Here is a 17,748-nt window from a genome sequence, read left to right on the forward strand (position 1 = left end):
GGATTGCTATGTCTGCGAAAGAGAATCAAGCGTGTGTACAGGGGCATAAACGCAGCAGTGATGGGATTGGAGAGGTTCGGTGAGCAAATGAAGACCCTTTGAAGTCATATTGCATGGTACCCATTCCACGGGTCTCAACTCTCCAGGTTTAAGGGATTCTTCCTTCAGCTAAAACATGCATGTGGAACCCAGAGTATGATCAACCGTGTGATCGGGAGACGTGTTCCAATATGTCTCAGTTCTCTTCCCCTGGTACTCGGGTGCAACATTCCAGACGCTTTACTAACACTCTCCTGACTTGGAGAGTCAGTGCCTTTAACCTCCTGTTTGGCCCAGTTTGCAATTTCTGCGGAAGATGAACAGGAATAGGGAGAACCAATGAGAGACTAGCTGGAGGTGTCTGGACGGGCAAATTTAACTCTCATTTCCCACCAGGAAGAGGAATTAACCAAAGGCTCAGCGTGCCGTGCCGGAACCAGATTAGGGCCTGAAGCAATCCTGCGGTGTTGCGGCCAGCTCACAAGAAAGCGAGTTGAAGAAAGGAGCTCAGGGGCACTGTAATTCACAAACCTGCAGAGTTATAAATGACACCTATCCTCCAAAAACATACTGAAGTAAGGCTGCCAAGAGGACTTGAAAGCGGGGCAGAATTGCAGGAAACCGATTTCAGGAGGTAGACTGGAATTGCATTTAAAGCATAGGAAAAGAGGCAGAACGTCCACAATGATGCACTTGGCCAAAAAGGGTGTATGCGTTTTTTCCTGAATATATTCAGAAAAAAACGCATACGCCCTTTTTGGCCAACCAAGCAAGCTTGCAAAGGAAATCTGCACTACAATGAAGTCTCACATCCCCCTGGTCAAAAGGGCCATCTGAAAAAAGTGTAAAATCCAGAAAGGCAGGACAGGCCATGGAGAACTGGGAGCCTTGTTATGCTGATGGGCGGGATGTAAATTGCCAACAGCCACTCGGGAGAAGTGTATGGTGTCTCCTGAAACATCTAAAAAACAAAGCAAAAGAGCCTAGGGCACTTCCACTTATGGTCCTATAGCTTAGGGAAATTAAAATCAAAAAAACACAGCCACCCCAAAGTTTGGGACGGCTCTATTTACAAGAACCTCGTTTACGGTACAAGTTCAATATCGCAGAAAGTGAAAAATGGATAAAGAAGTTGTGGTACTTACGTACAATGCAATATCACTCAGCAATGAAATCTATGTCATCAGGCCCGTAGCAGCATAATGAGTGGATTCAGGTATGATGATTCTAACTGAAATAAGTCACACAGAAACAGAAATATCATAACACATCACTAATACACGGAATGTAAACTTGGCTACACAGGAACTGGATTACAAAACAGAACAGGGTCTCAAATTTAGAAAACCAACTTATGCTGGCTTAAGGGGAAAGGTGAGTTGGGGTGCTGCATAAAACCAGAGATTGAAATGAGCACAGATAAAGTTCCTTAAACCAAATATGGAATAGACAAGAGCTACTCCTTGCTCAACGAAATGGACTCAACACCCCATATTAAACGCCTAAGAATGTACCTGACTAGTAAGTATCTTAAAACCTATGGATTGCTATGTCTCTGAAAGAGAATCAAGCGTGTGTACAGAGGCATAAACGCAGCAGTGATAGGATTGGAGAGGTTCGGTGAGCAAATGAAGACCCTTTGAAGTCATATTGCATGGTACCCATTCCACGGGTCTCAACTCTCCAGGATTAAGGGATTCTTCCTTCAGCTAAAACATGCATGTGGAACCCAGAGTATGATCAACCGTGTGATCGGGAGACATGTTCAAATATGTCTCAGTTTTCGTCCCCTGGTACTCGGGTGCAACATTCCAGATGCTTTACTAACACTCTCCCGACTTGGAGAGTCAATGCCTTTAACCTCCTGTTTGGCCCAGTTTGCAATTTCTGCGGAAGATGAACAGGAATAGGGAGAACCAATGAGAGACTAGCTGGAGGTGTCTGGACGGGCAAATTTAACTCTCATTTCCCACCAGGAAGAGGAATTAACCAAAGGCTCAGCGTGCCGTGCCGGAACCAGATTAGGGCCTGAAGCAATCGTGCGGTGTTGCAGCCAGCTCACAAGAGAGCGAGTTGAAGAAAGGAGCTCAGGGGCACTGTAATTCACAAACCTGCAGAGTTATAAATGACAGCTATCGTCCAAAAATATACTGAAGTAAGGCTGCCAAGAGGACTTGAAAGCGGGGCAGAATTGCAGGAAACCGATTTCAGGAGGTAGACTGGAATTGCATTTAAAGCATAGGAAAAGAGGCAGAACGTCAACAATGATGCACTTGGCCAAAAAGGGCCTATGCGTTTTTTCCTGAATATATGCAGGAAAAAACGGTTAGGCCCTTTTGGCCAACCAAGCAAGCTTGCAAAGGAAATCAGCACTACAATGAAGTCTCACTTCCCCCCGGTCAAAAGGGCCATCTGAAAAAAGTGTAAAATCCAGAAAGGCAGGACAGGCCATGGAGAACTGGGAGCCTTGTTATGCTGATGGGCGGGATGTAAATTGCCAACAGCCACTCTGGAGAAGTGTATGGTGTTTCCTGAAACATCTAAAAAACAAAGCAACAGAGCCTAGGGCACTTCCACTTATGGTCCTATACCTTAGGGAAATTAAAATCAAAAAGACACAGCCACCCCAAAGTTTGGGACGGCTCTGTTTACAAGAACCTCGTTTACGGTACAAGTTCAATATCGCAGAAAGTGAAAAATGGATAAAGAAGTTGTGGTACTTACGTACAATGCAATATCACTCAGCAATGAAATCTATGTCAACAGGCCCGTAGCAGCATAATGAGTGGATACAGGTATGATGGTTCTAATTGAAATAAGTCACACAGAAAAAGAAACATCATAAGATATCACTAATACACGGAATTTAAACTTGGCTATACAGGAACTGGATTACAAAACAGAAGAGGTTCTCAAATGTAGAAAACAAACTTATGCTTGCTTAAGGGGAAAGGTGAGTTGGGGTGCTGCATAAAACCAGAGATTGAAATGAGCACAGATAAAGTTCCTTAAACCAAATATGGAATAGACAAGAGCTACTCCTTGCTCAACGAAATGGACTCAACACCCCATATTAAAGGCCTCAGAATGTACCTGACTAGTAAGTACCTTAAAACCTATGGATTGCTATGCCTCCAAAAGAGAATCAAGTGTGTGTACAGGGCTATAAATGCAGCAGTGATAGGATTGGAGAGGTCCGGTGAGCAAATGAAGACCCTTTGAAGTCATATTGCACGGTACCCATTCCACGGTTCTCAACTCTCCAGGTTTAAGGGATTCTTCCTTCAGCTAAAACATGCATGTGGAACCCAGAGTATGATCAACCGTGTGATCGGGAGACGTGTTCAAATATGTCTCAGTTCTCGTCCCCTCGTACTCGGGTGCAACATTCCAGATGCTTTACTAACACTCTCCCGACATGGAGAGTCAGTGCCTTTAACCTCCTGTTTGGCCCAGTTTCCAAATTCTGCGGAAGATGAACAGGAATAGGGAGAACCAATGAGAGACTATCTGGAGGTGTCTGGACGGGCAAATTTACCTCTCATTTCCCACCAGGAAAAGGAATTAACCAAAGGCTCAGTGTGCCGTGCCGGAACCAGATTAGGGCCTGAAGCAATCCTGCGGTGTTGCGGCCAGCTCACAAGAATGCGAGTTGAAGAAAGGAGCTCAGGGGCACTGTAATTCACAAACCTGCAGAGTTATAAATGACAGCTATCGTCCAAAAATATACTGAAGTAAGGCTGACAAGAGGACTTGAAAGTGAGGCAGAATTGCAGGAAACCGATTTCAGGAGGTAGACTGGAATTGCATTTAAAGCATAGGAAAAGAGGCAGAACGTGGACAATGATGCACTTGGTCAAAAAGGGCATATGCGTTTTTTCCTGAATATATTCAGGAAGAAACGCATTCGTCCCTTTTGGCCAACCAAGCAAGCTTGCAAAGGAAATCTGCACTACAATGAAGTCTCACTTCCCCCCGGTCAAAAGGGCCATCTGAAAAAAGTGTAAAATCCAGAAAGGCAGGACAGGCCATGGAGAACTGGGATCCTTGTTATGCTCATGGGCGGGATGTAAATTGCCAACAGCCACTCGGGAGAAGTGTATGGTGTCTCCTGAAACATCTAAAAAACAAAGCAAAAGAGCCTAGGGCACTTCCACTTATGGTCCTATAGCTTAGGGAAATTAAAATCAAAAAGACACAGCCACCCCAAAATTTGGGGCGGCTCTGTTTACAAGAACCTCGTTTACGGTACAAGTTCAATATCGCAGAAAGTGAAAAATGGATAAAGAAGTTGTGGTACTTACGTACAATGCAATATCACTCTGCAATGAAATCTATGTCATCAGGCCCATAGCAGCATAATGAGTGGATTCAGGTATGATGATTCTAACTGAAATAAGTCACACAGAAAAAGAAACATCATAAGATATCACTAATACACGGAATGTAATCTTGGCTACACAGGAACTGAATTACAAAACAGAACAGTGTCTCAAATTTAGAAAACCAACTTATCCTTGCTTAAGGGGAAAGGTGAGTTGGGGTGCTGCATAAAACTAGAGATTGAAATGAGCACAGATAAAGTTCCTTAAGCCAAATATGGAATAGACAAGAGCTACTCCTTGCTCAACGAAATGGACTCAACACCCCATATTAAACGCCTAAGAATGTACCTGACTAGTAAGTATCTTAAAACCTATGGATTGCTATGTCTCTGAAAGAGAATCAAGCGTGTGTACAGGGGCATAAACGCAGCAGTGGTAGGATTGGAGAGGTTCGGTGAGCCAATGAAGACCCTTTCAAGTCATATTGCATGGTACCCATTCCACGGGTCTCAACTCTCCAGGTTTAAGGGATTCTTCCTTCAGCTAAAACATGCATGTGGAACGCAGAGTATGATCAACCGTGTGATCGTGAGACGTGTTCAAATATGTCTCAGTTCTCGTCCCCTGGTACTCGGGTGCAACATTCCAGACACTTTACTAACACTCTCCCGACTTGGAGAGTCAGTGCCTTTAACCTCCTGTTTGGCCCAGTTTGCAATTTCTGCAGAAGATGAACAGGAATAGGGAGAACCAATGAGAGACTAGCTGGAGGTGTCTGGTCGGGCAAATTTACCTCTCATTTCCCACCAGGAAGAGGAATTAACCAAAGGCTCAGCGTGCCGTGCCAGAACCACATTAGGGCCTGAAGCAATCCTGCGGTGTTGCGGCCAGCTCACAAGAAAGCGAGTTGAAGAAAGGAGCTGAGGGGCACTGTAATTCACAAACCTGCAGAGTTATAAATGACAGCTATCGTCCAAAAGTATACTGAAGTAAGGCTGCCAAGAGGACTTGAAAGTGAGGCAGAATTGCAGGAAACCGATTTCAGGAGGTAGACTGGAATTGCATTTAAAGCATAGGAAAAGAGGCAGAACGTCCACAATGATGCACTTGGCCAAAAAGGGCGTATGCGTTTTTTCCTGAATATATTCAGGAAAAAACGCATACGCCCTTTTTGGCCAACCAAGCAAGCTTGCAAAGGAAATCTGCACTACAATGAAGTCTCACTTCCCCCCGGTCAAAAGGGCCATCTGAAAAAAGTGTAAAATCCAGAAAGGCAGGACAGGCCATGGAGAACTGGGAGCCTTGTTATGCTGAAGGGTGGGATGTAAATTGCCAACAGCCACTCAGGAGAAGTGTATGGTGTTTCCTGAAACATCTAAAAAACAAAGCAACAGAGCCTAGGGCACTTCCACTTATGGTCCTATAGCTTAGGGAAATTAAAATCAAAAAGACACAGTCACCCCAAATTTGGGACAGCTCTGTTTACAGGAACCTCTTCTGTAGCACAAGTTAAATATGCCAGAGAGCAAATAATGGATAAAGAAGTTGCGGTACTTACGTACAACAGAATACCTCTCAGCAATGAAAACTATGTCTCCAGGCCCGTACCAGCATAATGAGTGGATTGAGGCACAGTGATTCTAAGTGAAAAAATCACACAGAAAAAGAAACATCATAAGGTATTACTAATACATGGAATGTGAACTTGGCTACACATGAACTGAATTACAGAACAGAACAGGGTCTCATGTTTAGAAAACCAACTTATGCTTGTTTAAGGTGGAAGGTGAGTTGGGGTGCTGCATAAAAGCAGAGTTTGAAATTAGCACAGATACCGTTCCATAAGCTAAATATGTAATAGACAAGACCTACCCCTTGCTCAAGGAAATGGACTCAACAATGAGGTATCACCTCACACCTGGTAGAATGGGCATCATCAGAAAATCTACAAACAAAAAATGCTAGAAAGGGCGTGGAGAAAAGGAACCGTCTTCCACTATTGTTGGGAATATAAATTGATACAGTCACTATGGAGAACAATATGGAGTTTCTTAAGAAACTAACAGTAGAATTACCATAGGATACAGCAATCCCAGTACTGGACATATACCCAGACAAAACCATAAATCAAAAAGAGACGTTCACCGCAATGTTCATTGCCTCACTCTTTACAATATCAAGGTAATGGAAGCAACCTAAATGCCCACAGACAGACGAATGCATAAAGCTGTGGTACATATATAAAATGGAATATTACTAAGCCATGAAAAGGAATGAAATTGGGTCTTTTGTAGAGACGTCGATGGATCTAGAGAGTGTCATACAGAGTGAAGTAAGTCAGAAAGAGAAAAACAAATCTTGTATATTCATGCATATATGTGGAACCTAGAAAAACTGTACAGATTAACCATTTTTCAAGGCACAAATAGAGCAACAGATGTAGACAACAAACGTATGGACAACAAGGGGGGAAAGCTGTTGGGGGGGTGGTGGTGGGAGGAGTTGAGAGACTGGGATTGGCATGTATACATTTATATGTATAAAATAGATAACCAATAAGAACCTGCTGTATAAAAATATAAAATAAAATTCAGAATTAAAAAGAAATAAAATTTAAAAAATAAAACAGAAAAAACAATTTTTCCATTCACATACATGTATTTATATGAATAAATTATTTCCATGCTTATATCTGTAAATACAAAAAAGAGGAATAAAATCTACCTTGAACCAAAAACGAAAAAGAGAAAAAAAACATAGAACCCACCAGTTACACAGAGGAAAACCGTATCAGGGCACTTGCTCCAGTTGTAAACAATTCTGAAGTTGGTCAGTGGTGGGGAATCGTCTCCCATTCAGCCAGCAGCCCCCACGCAACAAGCGTCCTCATTGCAAAGCTGGGGCACCGTGCCGAGGCATCTGTGAGTAAACGTGAGCTGAGCCCCAGAACAGTTGCTGCTGAACTATTCCCACCTGTCCCAGGTAAAACACCTGAATATATACAAGGACTTGAAAGCCTAGAGGAAGGGCCATAGAGCCACACGAGTGACAGCATGCCGACCGACTTGGTGCCTGCAGGCCAGCCAGGATAGTCCTGGCCCTGGGTGCTCTTCTGGAAGATTTCCATTTCCCTGCCTGAGATACCCGTCCTGTCCTTGCCCCCACTGCTTTTTTCCTTCCCCACCTCTGCCCAGGGAGAAATTCCAGCAGCAGGTATGGGTGACACATCCTCTTCTTTAGCAGGTGGCAGCCTGGCAACTGCTGCAGAAAGTCCAGCAGAGCCCCACTCACACTGGGCCACCCACAAAGCCGTGGCCTCTCACTCCCTCCCACCAGCCCAGCCCCGAGACTGCTGACAGGGCAGAGAAAATGGCGTCAGGCACGGCTGCAGGGGCTCTTGCTGCCTGGAGTGGTATTTATATTGATCTCAACCCAGGCACACCTGGGGAGGGTTGGCCGGCACGGTAAGGCTGCCCAGGTCAGCCAATCATCACCCCTCAGGGGCTCACAGTTGCAGAAAATGGAACTTGCTGAACCGGCCAGGTCCAAGGAACAGGTGTGGGCTCCTGAGAGTCAGGATAGACAAGGGGCTGCAGCTTTGGCTTGTTTTCTAATCATTTTATCTGGCCCATGAGTGGGAGACAACTTCAAGAAAACCCTCTCCTAATGAGAGGAACCCAGGAGTCAGGGAGAGGAGGGGTGGGTGGTGGTTGGAGACAGAGGCCTGGTGCCCCGGGTGCAGTGGAAGTCTCTGGAAGACCAGGTGGAGGGAGGCCACACAGAGTGATGCCCAGGGTCACAGACCTGTCGCAGCTGCTGTTTGTTAGTTCAAGTCCTGCTCTGAGGTGCTCTGTGTCAGCTCTGAGCGACAGGTGAGCTGGGGGTGCTCTGCAATGAGGGCTATGTGCACAGTTCCTGTGTGCCCAGCCCTGCCACGGTACCTGCAAGGGTAGCTCTGTATCCTGGGAGGGGCCTGACGACGAGAGCCCCGTGGGCTGGGGTGGGGGTGGGGTACCTGCCCAGGTGAGCTCCATATTCTGGGAGTGGTCTGACCACGAGAGCCCCATGGGCTGCTGGGGACCTGGTAAAGGATGTCAGGACAGTCAGTGAAGCCACCGAGGATATACCTCCAGCTGCTCCTAATTCCTACACCCTGCTGGTCATTCTACCAACCACCAGGACATGGTATTCCGTATTAGTCTTCAATGATGCCTTCTTTTGCATTCCATTAGTCCCAGAGTCACAAGAAATTTTGGCTTGTGAGTGGCAGGACTCAACGTACAACTAAAACAATACTTCCGGGCCGTCTTGCTCCAAGGGTGCAAAAATTCCCACACCATCTTTGGGGAAAGCTTAGCTAAAGACCTAAAAGTTCTACCTCTGGAAAAGGAAATCCTCCTTCAGTACGCAGGCGACATTCTGATCGCCAGCCCTACTAAGGAGGCCTCTGAACTACCAAGCCAATAAAGGATAGAAGTTGTCCAAGAAAAAGCTCAAATATCACAGACTGCGGTGACCTGCCTGGGCTTCATTCTCACAGAAGGTCGGAGAAGCCCATCCCAGGAAAGGGAAGAAACCATTTGCAGCCTTACCCCTTTCTAAAACTAGAAGACAGCTTAGGGGTTCCTGGGGAGGCCAGGGTTTGCTGCTTCTGGATCCCTAACTACAGTCTACTAGCTGGGCCTCTATATGAAACACTGAAAGGAAAAGATGATGATCCTTTTGAATAGAATCCAGAAGTGGCCTTTCAAGAATGGAAAGAGCAGTCAATTCAGACCCTTGCCCTGGAACTCCCTAATTTAGCTAAACCCTTTGACCTTTACATTCCCGGTGAAAGGTGAATCGCCACTGGAGAATTAGTGCAAACCTGGGACCACTTGAAATGGAACAATGCAAGAATGCCATCCAGGTAGGATAAACTACGGTCACCAAGGGGTTTGGCCCACTGCCACATCTGGCCAAGATACTGGCAGTATCTAAAAACCTGGAAATCAGCAGCCCAAAAGGCCACCTCCCTCCTAAGGGAAAAGAACCCCACGTGGTGATCCTAACCACCAACCATGCCCTGAAGTTGCAGGGTTCGCTCCGTGGGCACACCAACCTCGAGTGAGGAGGCCCTCCAACTCCAACATCCAGAGAGATAACCGGGGGCAACAGGGCACCATGACGACTCGTGTGAACATCACTTGACCTGGAGTTTCTCTCATAAAACAACAAGAGTGTGTCCCAAAAGAGTAGACTACTGCTTGCAGGACTTACTGCAACCAGAGGGGAGCTAATAATCTTGGCGGGGGAACCATATATCACACTGTCACCATAGAAAAGCCTACAGACACCGTGATGATGGTGGCCAATAAGACCAGCTGGACTCCTGTTTACTTCAAAAGGCTGTTGACTCAGTGGCCATCATGGTCCTTGATCACCACTGACCCTGGATTGTCTGGGAGTTGAGCGGGCAGGGCTCTGACACCTGGTGCTGTTTGTACGTTAATTCAGGGGCCTAATTGAAGAAAGCGCAGACTACTGGTCAGAGCATCTAGGCTGGCAGAAACGGTCAGCCTAAGGTGGCCGAACAAATGTGGGGTGGGGTGAAACCGGCCCCCACAGCGTCTCTGCACATCTCTTTCCTGGACCCTTAAAGGTCATTAGAATCTATAACACTTCCAATGCTGGTGCTCAGGTGGACGAGCAGGGAGGCAGGGGGCCTGGGGACAATCAACGTCACCTGGAGGCTGCTGGGGAGAAGCTCTGACCCTCGCCCCCGGGTATGAGGGCTCCCAACTCAGCACTCAGCAGTTACAGAAGAAGGGTCTGCACCCTCAGCACTCCAAGAATGAGGAACGGGACAAAAGGCAGAGGAGGGGTTTGTCCCCAGCAAAGCCCATTAAAAATCCCTGGGAGATAAAAATAGAATCTGGGCAATAAAGTCAAGTCTAACCTTTTTTATCCTTTGTGCTTTGTCTAATTTCATGTGCTCCTAGGGTCCCGCATGCAGAGGTTCCACACCCGGCACTTCAGACCAGAGTTCCTAGTGCAGAATGGCTGGGTCGACACCTCAGCTCCTGGGGCCCAGTGCAGACTCCGCGATATAGAGCCTGAGCTGCAGCCAACCCGGCCCTCGAGAGCTCCGCCCCCTCCCTCCCACTGACTCTGACAGGATCTCTACACAGCAGCCCAGCCCACAGCCCATGGGGTAGTGCATGCTCTCACCTCTCCATTCTCTGATCAAAATATAAAGTTTCCTTTGCTTGTGAACCAAACTCAGTCTCGATCTGTTGGCCCCAATGACACTGGGCAGGGGGACACTTGTTGGGGTCCACTCTGGAGGATCAGTAACAGAAATTGAGACTATTGTAACCTCAATGAACAGATGTGTGAGCCAAACTGTAGTTAACATAGAACAGTGTATAAGGCTCGGGTAAAATAAGATGTTTCTAACACTTCCATTTGATATTTCCATCACTTTATTATAAGCAAGTTCAGTGAAAAGGTTTGTCTTATTTGTCAGGTCAATATTAGAGAAACGAAGTGATTTCTTTCCAAGGATGTACATCTAATAATCTTGGTTAAAGCTTCAATCTTGTTTTAAATGCTTTTCCATTGAAAATGATACCTCTCTTTCAGCTCCCCCATTTCTGAGAAGTATAAAATCTTATAATTTATTATTACCAAAGGGGAAAGGTGGGAGGAGGGATAAATTAACAGTTTGGGATTAACACATACACACTGCTATGTATAAAATAGATCATCAACAAGGAACTACTGTATAGCACAGGGAACTACACTCAACATTTTGCAATAACCTATAAGGGGAAATAATCTGAAAAAGAATAGATATTTTTATTGACATCATCTATCAATGACAGTTAAAGTGTAACCTAAGGGAAGCTGGTGGTGAGTGCTTCTGACCCTGAAGACTTCAATCATCTAAAGTTTGGATTCTGCCTACTTCCCAAGGCCCTTAATGAACATATGTGTAGCCGTAGCTTAAAAAATTCCCCAGTTTGGGTTTCGGGGAGACACTGATTTTGAAAAAGCCCTGGTGTTCTCCTTACATGAATGGGACTCTTCCTACTGCTAAAACATGTCTGTCACACCCAGAGGATGGTATACCGTCTGACCGGGAAGAGTTTGGAAAAGGCATCTCATCTCCTCATCTCCTGGTGCTCGGGTTCACCCCTCCAGCGTCTTTACTAACAGTCTCCCCACTTGGAGATGTCAGCACTGTCAACATCCTGTTGCATACAGTTTGGAATTTGTCCAGAGGATGAAGCGGAAGGATGAGGAACAATGAGAGACAAGTCCTAGGTGTTCAGACAGGCACATGTCACTCTAATTTCCAATCAGGAAGACAAATTGACCAAAGGCTAGGGTTGCCCATGGAAACAGTATAGGGCTTGAGGAAATCCCACTGCTTTGTGGCCAGTTCCCATAAACAAAAGTTGAAAAATGGAACTCAGGGGCAGTAAAATTCACGAAACTGCAGAGTTGAAAATATCCATCACTGAAAAATGTCTTGAGGAAAGTCAGAGAAAAGGACTTGTAAGCAAGGGAGAATGTCAGGAAAGGGATTTGAGGAGGTAGAAAGGACTCACCATTAAGCACAAGAAAAGGAGCTGAACATTGCCAACATTGCAGTTGGCCAAAAAGGGTGTATGCGTTTTTTTCTGTATATATTCAAGAAAAGGGCATACACTTTTTTAGCCAACCAAATAGGTGGGCACTGGAAGTCAATACTACAAAAGATATCACTTCGCATCAGTCAGAAGAGCCATCCTCATAAAGCGTAAATAACAGAAATGCAGGACAGGGCAAGGAGAAGAGGGAGCCCTGTGAGACTTATAGTGGAAATGTATATTGCCAACGGCCATTCTGGAGAAGTGTATTGTGTTTACTAAACCATCTAAAAAATGAGCTACAGAGCATAGGGCACTTGCACTCATGGGTGTATATCTTGGGAAAAACAAAAATCGAGAGGACACAGGCACCCCAATGTTTACCCCCTCTCTGTTTAAACGATCCTCGACTAGATATAACTTAAATGTCTCTGGAGAGAAAAAATGGATAGAGATGTGGTACTTAGGTAGAGTGGAATATTATTCAGCCTGGAAATCAATGAACTATGGCCAGTTGTAACAACTCCGGAGGAGTTACGTATGATCATTCTAAGTGACATAATTCAAAAAGAAAAAGACACATATCATAAGATATCACTTAAAGGTGGAATCCGAAATGGCTACACATGAAATAAATTACAAAACAAAAACATAGTCAAATATGTAGAAAACACGCATAAGGCTGCTAAACGGGAAAGGTGGGGAGGGGTGAGGCATCATCCAGGAGGTTGAAATTATCAAAGATACCATTTCAAATACCAAACTGATAATCAACAAGACCTACACGGTAGCTGAAAGAACTGCACTCAGCACACTCAAGTCACCGGAAAAGAATATATACGACTGGTAAGAATCTGAAAAAGAATTTACTGATGTCTCTCTGTACGTGAATCAAGTGGATGTACAGCAGCAAGAAACAGAGCTTTGAAAATCAGCTGTAACCAATATAGTAATAAATTGAAAAAATAAACGACAGAGAGACAGAGAAAACCTCTTACAACTTTTCCTCAGGGACGGTGATGCAACATGGATTGAACACATCTAGACCCACAGCAGGATGAGACATAAGGCTGGAAACTGTTTGCACTAAGAGAAATGTGAGGTTGGGTGAGGAAATGCACACCCTTTAAAGTAATACTACCTGGTACCCATTCAATGGGTCCCAAATCTGCAGGTTCAAGGGATCTTCCTACAGCTAAAACATGCATGGAAAACCCAGAGGACTGTACACCATGTGATCGGGAGATGTGTCTAAAATGCAGCTCATTTATCCTCTCCTGGTGCTCCTGTTCACCATTCCAGCCACGTTACTTAGAATCTCCCCACTTGGAGAATCAGCACATTTCAACTTCTGTTTCACACATTTTGCAAATTGTGAGGAGGATGAACGGGAAGAGGGGGAACCAATGAGAGAATAGTTGTAGGGGTTTGGACGGGCACATATCAGTCTAATTTCCCATTAAGAATAAGAATTGAAAAAAGGCTCAGCCCGCCTCGCCGGAGCCAAAATAGGGCCTGAAGCAATCCTGCGGGTTTGAGGCCAGCTCACAAAAGAGCAACTTAAAAAATGGAGCTCAGGGTCACTGCAATTCACAAACCTGCAGAGTTATAAATGAAAACTAACGTCCAAAAATATGTTGAGGTAAGGCAAAGAAGAGGATCTGAATGCAAGACAGAATTGCAAGAAACAGATTTCAAGAGATAGATTGGACTCGTCTTTAAAGCACATGAAAAGCGGCAGAATTTCGACAATGATGCAGTTGGCCCAAAAGGGCGTATGCGTTTTTTCCTGATTATACCCAGGAAAAAATGCATAAGCACTTTATGGGCAACGAAACAAGCAAGCAATGCAAATGTGCACAACAAAGAAGTCTCATTTCCCACCGGTCAAAAGGGCCATCCTAAAAAGTTGTAAAAACCAGAAATGCAGGACAGGCCATGGAGAACAGGGAGCCTTTATACGCTGATGGGCAGTGTGTGAACTGCCGAGAGCCACTCTGGAGAAGTGTATGGTGGTTCCTAAATCATCTAAAAAACAGAGCTACAGAGCATAGGACACTTCCAATCATGGGAGTATATCTAGGGAAGTCTAAAAATCAACAAGACACAAGCACACCACAGTTTAGGGCTACTCTGTTTACAAGAACCTCAACTTCAGTACACCTTAAATATCCCAGGAAAGAGAACAATGGATAAAGAAGATGTGGTACTTATGTACAATGGAATATCTCTTCACCATGAAATCAATGTAATAAGGTTAGTAGAAGGATAAAGAGTGGATTTAGGTCCGATAATACTACTTGAAATAAGTCAAACAGAAAAAGAAACATATCATAAGATATCACTTATAGAGGGAGGGTAAATATGGCTGCACAAGAAATGAATTACAGAACAGTACAGTGTCTCACATTTAGAAAACACACTTATGTCAGCTTAAGGGGAAAGGAGAGGTGGGGTGATGCATAAAACCAGAGTTTGAAATTAGCACAGATACTGTTCAATAAACCAAATAGATATTAGACAAGATCTACACCTTGCTCAATGAACTGGCCTCAACACACCCTATACACCGCAGAGAAATATATCTGAGTAATAAGAATCTTAAAACCCATGTATTGATATATCTCCATAAGGGAATCAAGTGTGTGCAGAGCGGCACAAACACAGCAGTGAAAATGAACTAAACCCCATTATAGAAATAAATTTTAAAAACAAAACGCAGAAACAATGAAAGAGAGAAAAATTCTTACAAAATTTGCTCAAGGGCTGTGATGCAACCTGGATTGACCACATATAAAACCACAGCTGGATAGGACATAAGGCTGGACACTTGGGGCTGAGAGGATTGGTGAGCTTTGGTGAGCAACTGCCAAAAGTTTAATGCAATACTTCATGCTACTCATTCCAAGGGTCCCAACACTCCAGGTTGAAGGGAATCTTCCTGCAGCTAAACCATGCTTGGGAAACCCAGTGACTGGTATACCATATGATCGGGAAAGGTTTCTAAAACACACCTCATTTTCCCTCTCCTGGGGCTCCGGATCGACATTCCAGCCGCTTTACTAACAATACCCCACATAGAGAGTCAATGCCTTTAAGTTCTGGTATCGCACAGTCTGCAGTTTGTGTGGAGGATGAATGGGAATAGGGGGAACCAGTGAGAAACTAGCTGTAGCGGTTTCAATGGGCACATGTCACTCTAATTTCACATCAGTAAGAAGAATAAACCAAAGGCACAGCAAGGTGCCCCACAAGAAGAATAGGGCCTGAAGGAATCCTGTGGTTATGAGGCAAGATCACAAAAATAAGAGCTGAAAAATGGAGCTAAGGGCCACTGCAATTCAAAAACATGCAGAGTTATAAAGGCCAACTATTTTCAAAAAATATATTCAGGTAAGGCTATGAAGAGGCATTGAGAGCAAGGCAGAATTGCAGGAAACGGATTTCAGGAGGTAGACAGGAATTGCATTTAAAGCATAGGAAAAGAGGCAGAACGTCGACAATAATGCACTTGACCAAAAAGGGCGTATGCGTTTTTTCCTGAATATATTCAGGAAAAAACGCATACGCCCTTTTTTGCCAACCAATCAAGCTTGCAAAGGATATCTGCACTACAATGAAGTCTCACTTCCCCCCGGTCAAAAGGGCCATCTGAAAAAAGTGTAAAATCCAGAAAGGCCGGACAGGCCATGGAGAACTGGGAGCCTTGTTATGCTGATGGGCGGGATGTAAATTGCCAACAGCCACTGGGGAGAAGTGTATGGTGTTTCCTGAAACATCTAAAAAACAAAGCAACAGAGCCTAGGGCACTTCCACTTATGGTCCTATAGCTTAGGGAAATTAAAATCAAAAAGACACAGCCACCCCAAAGTTTGGGACGGCTCTGTTGACAAGAACCTCGTTTACGGTACAAGTTCAATATCGCAGAAAGTGAAAAACGGATAAGGAAGATGTGGTACTTACGTACAATGCAATATCACTCAGCAATGAAATCTATGTCATCAGGCCCGTAGCAGCATAATGAGTGGATTCAGGTATGATGATTCTAACTGAAATAAGTCACACAGAAAAAGAAACATCAGAAGATATCACTAATATACGGAATGCAAACTTGGCTACACAGGAACTGGATTACAAAACAGAACAGGTTCTCAAATGTAGAAAACCAACATGCTTGCTTAAGGGGAAAGGTGAGTTGGGGTGCTGAATAAAACCAGAGATTGAAATGAGCACAGATAAAGTTCCTTAAGCCAAATATGGAATAGACAAGAGCTACTCCTTGCTCAACAAAATGGACTCAACACCCCATATTAAACGCCTAAGAATGTACCTGACTAGTAAGTATCTTAAAACCTATGGATTGCTATGTCTCTGAAAGAGAATCAAGCATGTGTACAGGGGCATAAACGCAGCAGTGATAGGATTGGAGAGGTTTGGTGAGCAAATGAAGACCCTTTGAAGTCATATTGCATGGTACCCATTCCACGGGTCTCAACTCTCCAGGATTAAGGGATTCTTCCTTCAGCTAAAACATGCATGTGGAACCCAGAGTATGATCAACCATGTGATCGGGAGACGTGTTCAAATATGTCTCAGTTTTCGTCCCCTGGGACTCGGGTGCAACATTCCAGATGCTTTACTAACACTCTCCCGACATGGAGAGTCAGTGCCTTTAACCTCCTGTTTGGCCCAGTTTGCAATTTCTGCGGAAGATGAACAGGAATAGGGAGAACCAATGAGAGACTAGCTAGAGGTGCCTGGACGGGCAAATTTACCTCTCATTTCCCACCAGGAAGAGGAATTAACCAAAGGCTCAGCGTGCCGTGCCGGAATCAGATTAGGGCCTGAAGCAATCCTGCAGTGTTGCAGCCAGCTCACAAGAAAGCGAGTTGAAGAAAGGAGCTCAGGGGCACTGTAATTCACAAACCTGCAGAGTTATAAATGACAGCTATCATCCAAAAATATACTGAAGTAAGGCTGCCAAGAGGACTTGAAAGTGGGGCAGAATTGCAGGAAACCGCTTTCAGGAGGTAGACTGGAATTGCATTGAAAGCATAGGAAAAGAGGCAGAACGTCCACAATGATGCACTTGGCCACAAATGGCGTATGCGTTTTTGCCTGAATATATTCAGGAAAAAACGAGTAGGCCCTTTTTGGCCAACAAAGCAAGCTTGCAAAGGAAATCTGCACTACAATGAAGTCTCACTTCCCCCCGGTCAAAAGGGCCATCTGAAAAAAGTGTAAAATCCAGAAAGGCAGGACAGGCCATGGAGAACTGGGAGCCTTGTTATGCTGATGGGCGGGATGTAAATTGCCAACAGCCACTCGGGAGAAGTGTATGGTGTTTCCTGAAACATCTAAAAAACAAAGCAACAGAGCCTAGGGCACTTCCACTTATGGTCCTATAGCTTAGGGAAATTAAAATCAAAAAGACACAGCCACCCCAAAGTTTGGGACGGCTCTGTTTACAAGAACCTCCTTTACAGTACAAGTTCAATATCGCAGAAAGTGAAAAATGGATAAAGAAGTTGTGGTACTTACGTACAATGCAATATCACTCAACAATGAAATCTATGTCATCAGGCCCGTAGCAGCATAATGAGTGGATTCAGGTATGATGATTCTAACTGAAATAAGTCACACAGAAAAAGAAACATCATAAGATATCACTAATACACGGAATGTAAACTTGGCTACACAGGAACTGGAATACAAAACAGAACAGGTTCTCAAATTTAGAAAACCAACATGCTTGCTTAAGGGGAAAG

The sequence above is a fragment of the Orcinus orca genome, unplaced genomic scaffold (genome assembly GCF_937001465.1).
Source record: "Orcinus orca unplaced genomic scaffold, mOrcOrc1.1 scaffold_63, whole genome shotgun sequence".
NCBI classification, from domain to species: domain Eukaryota; kingdom Metazoa; phylum Chordata; class Mammalia; order Artiodactyla; family Delphinidae; genus Orcinus; species Orcinus orca.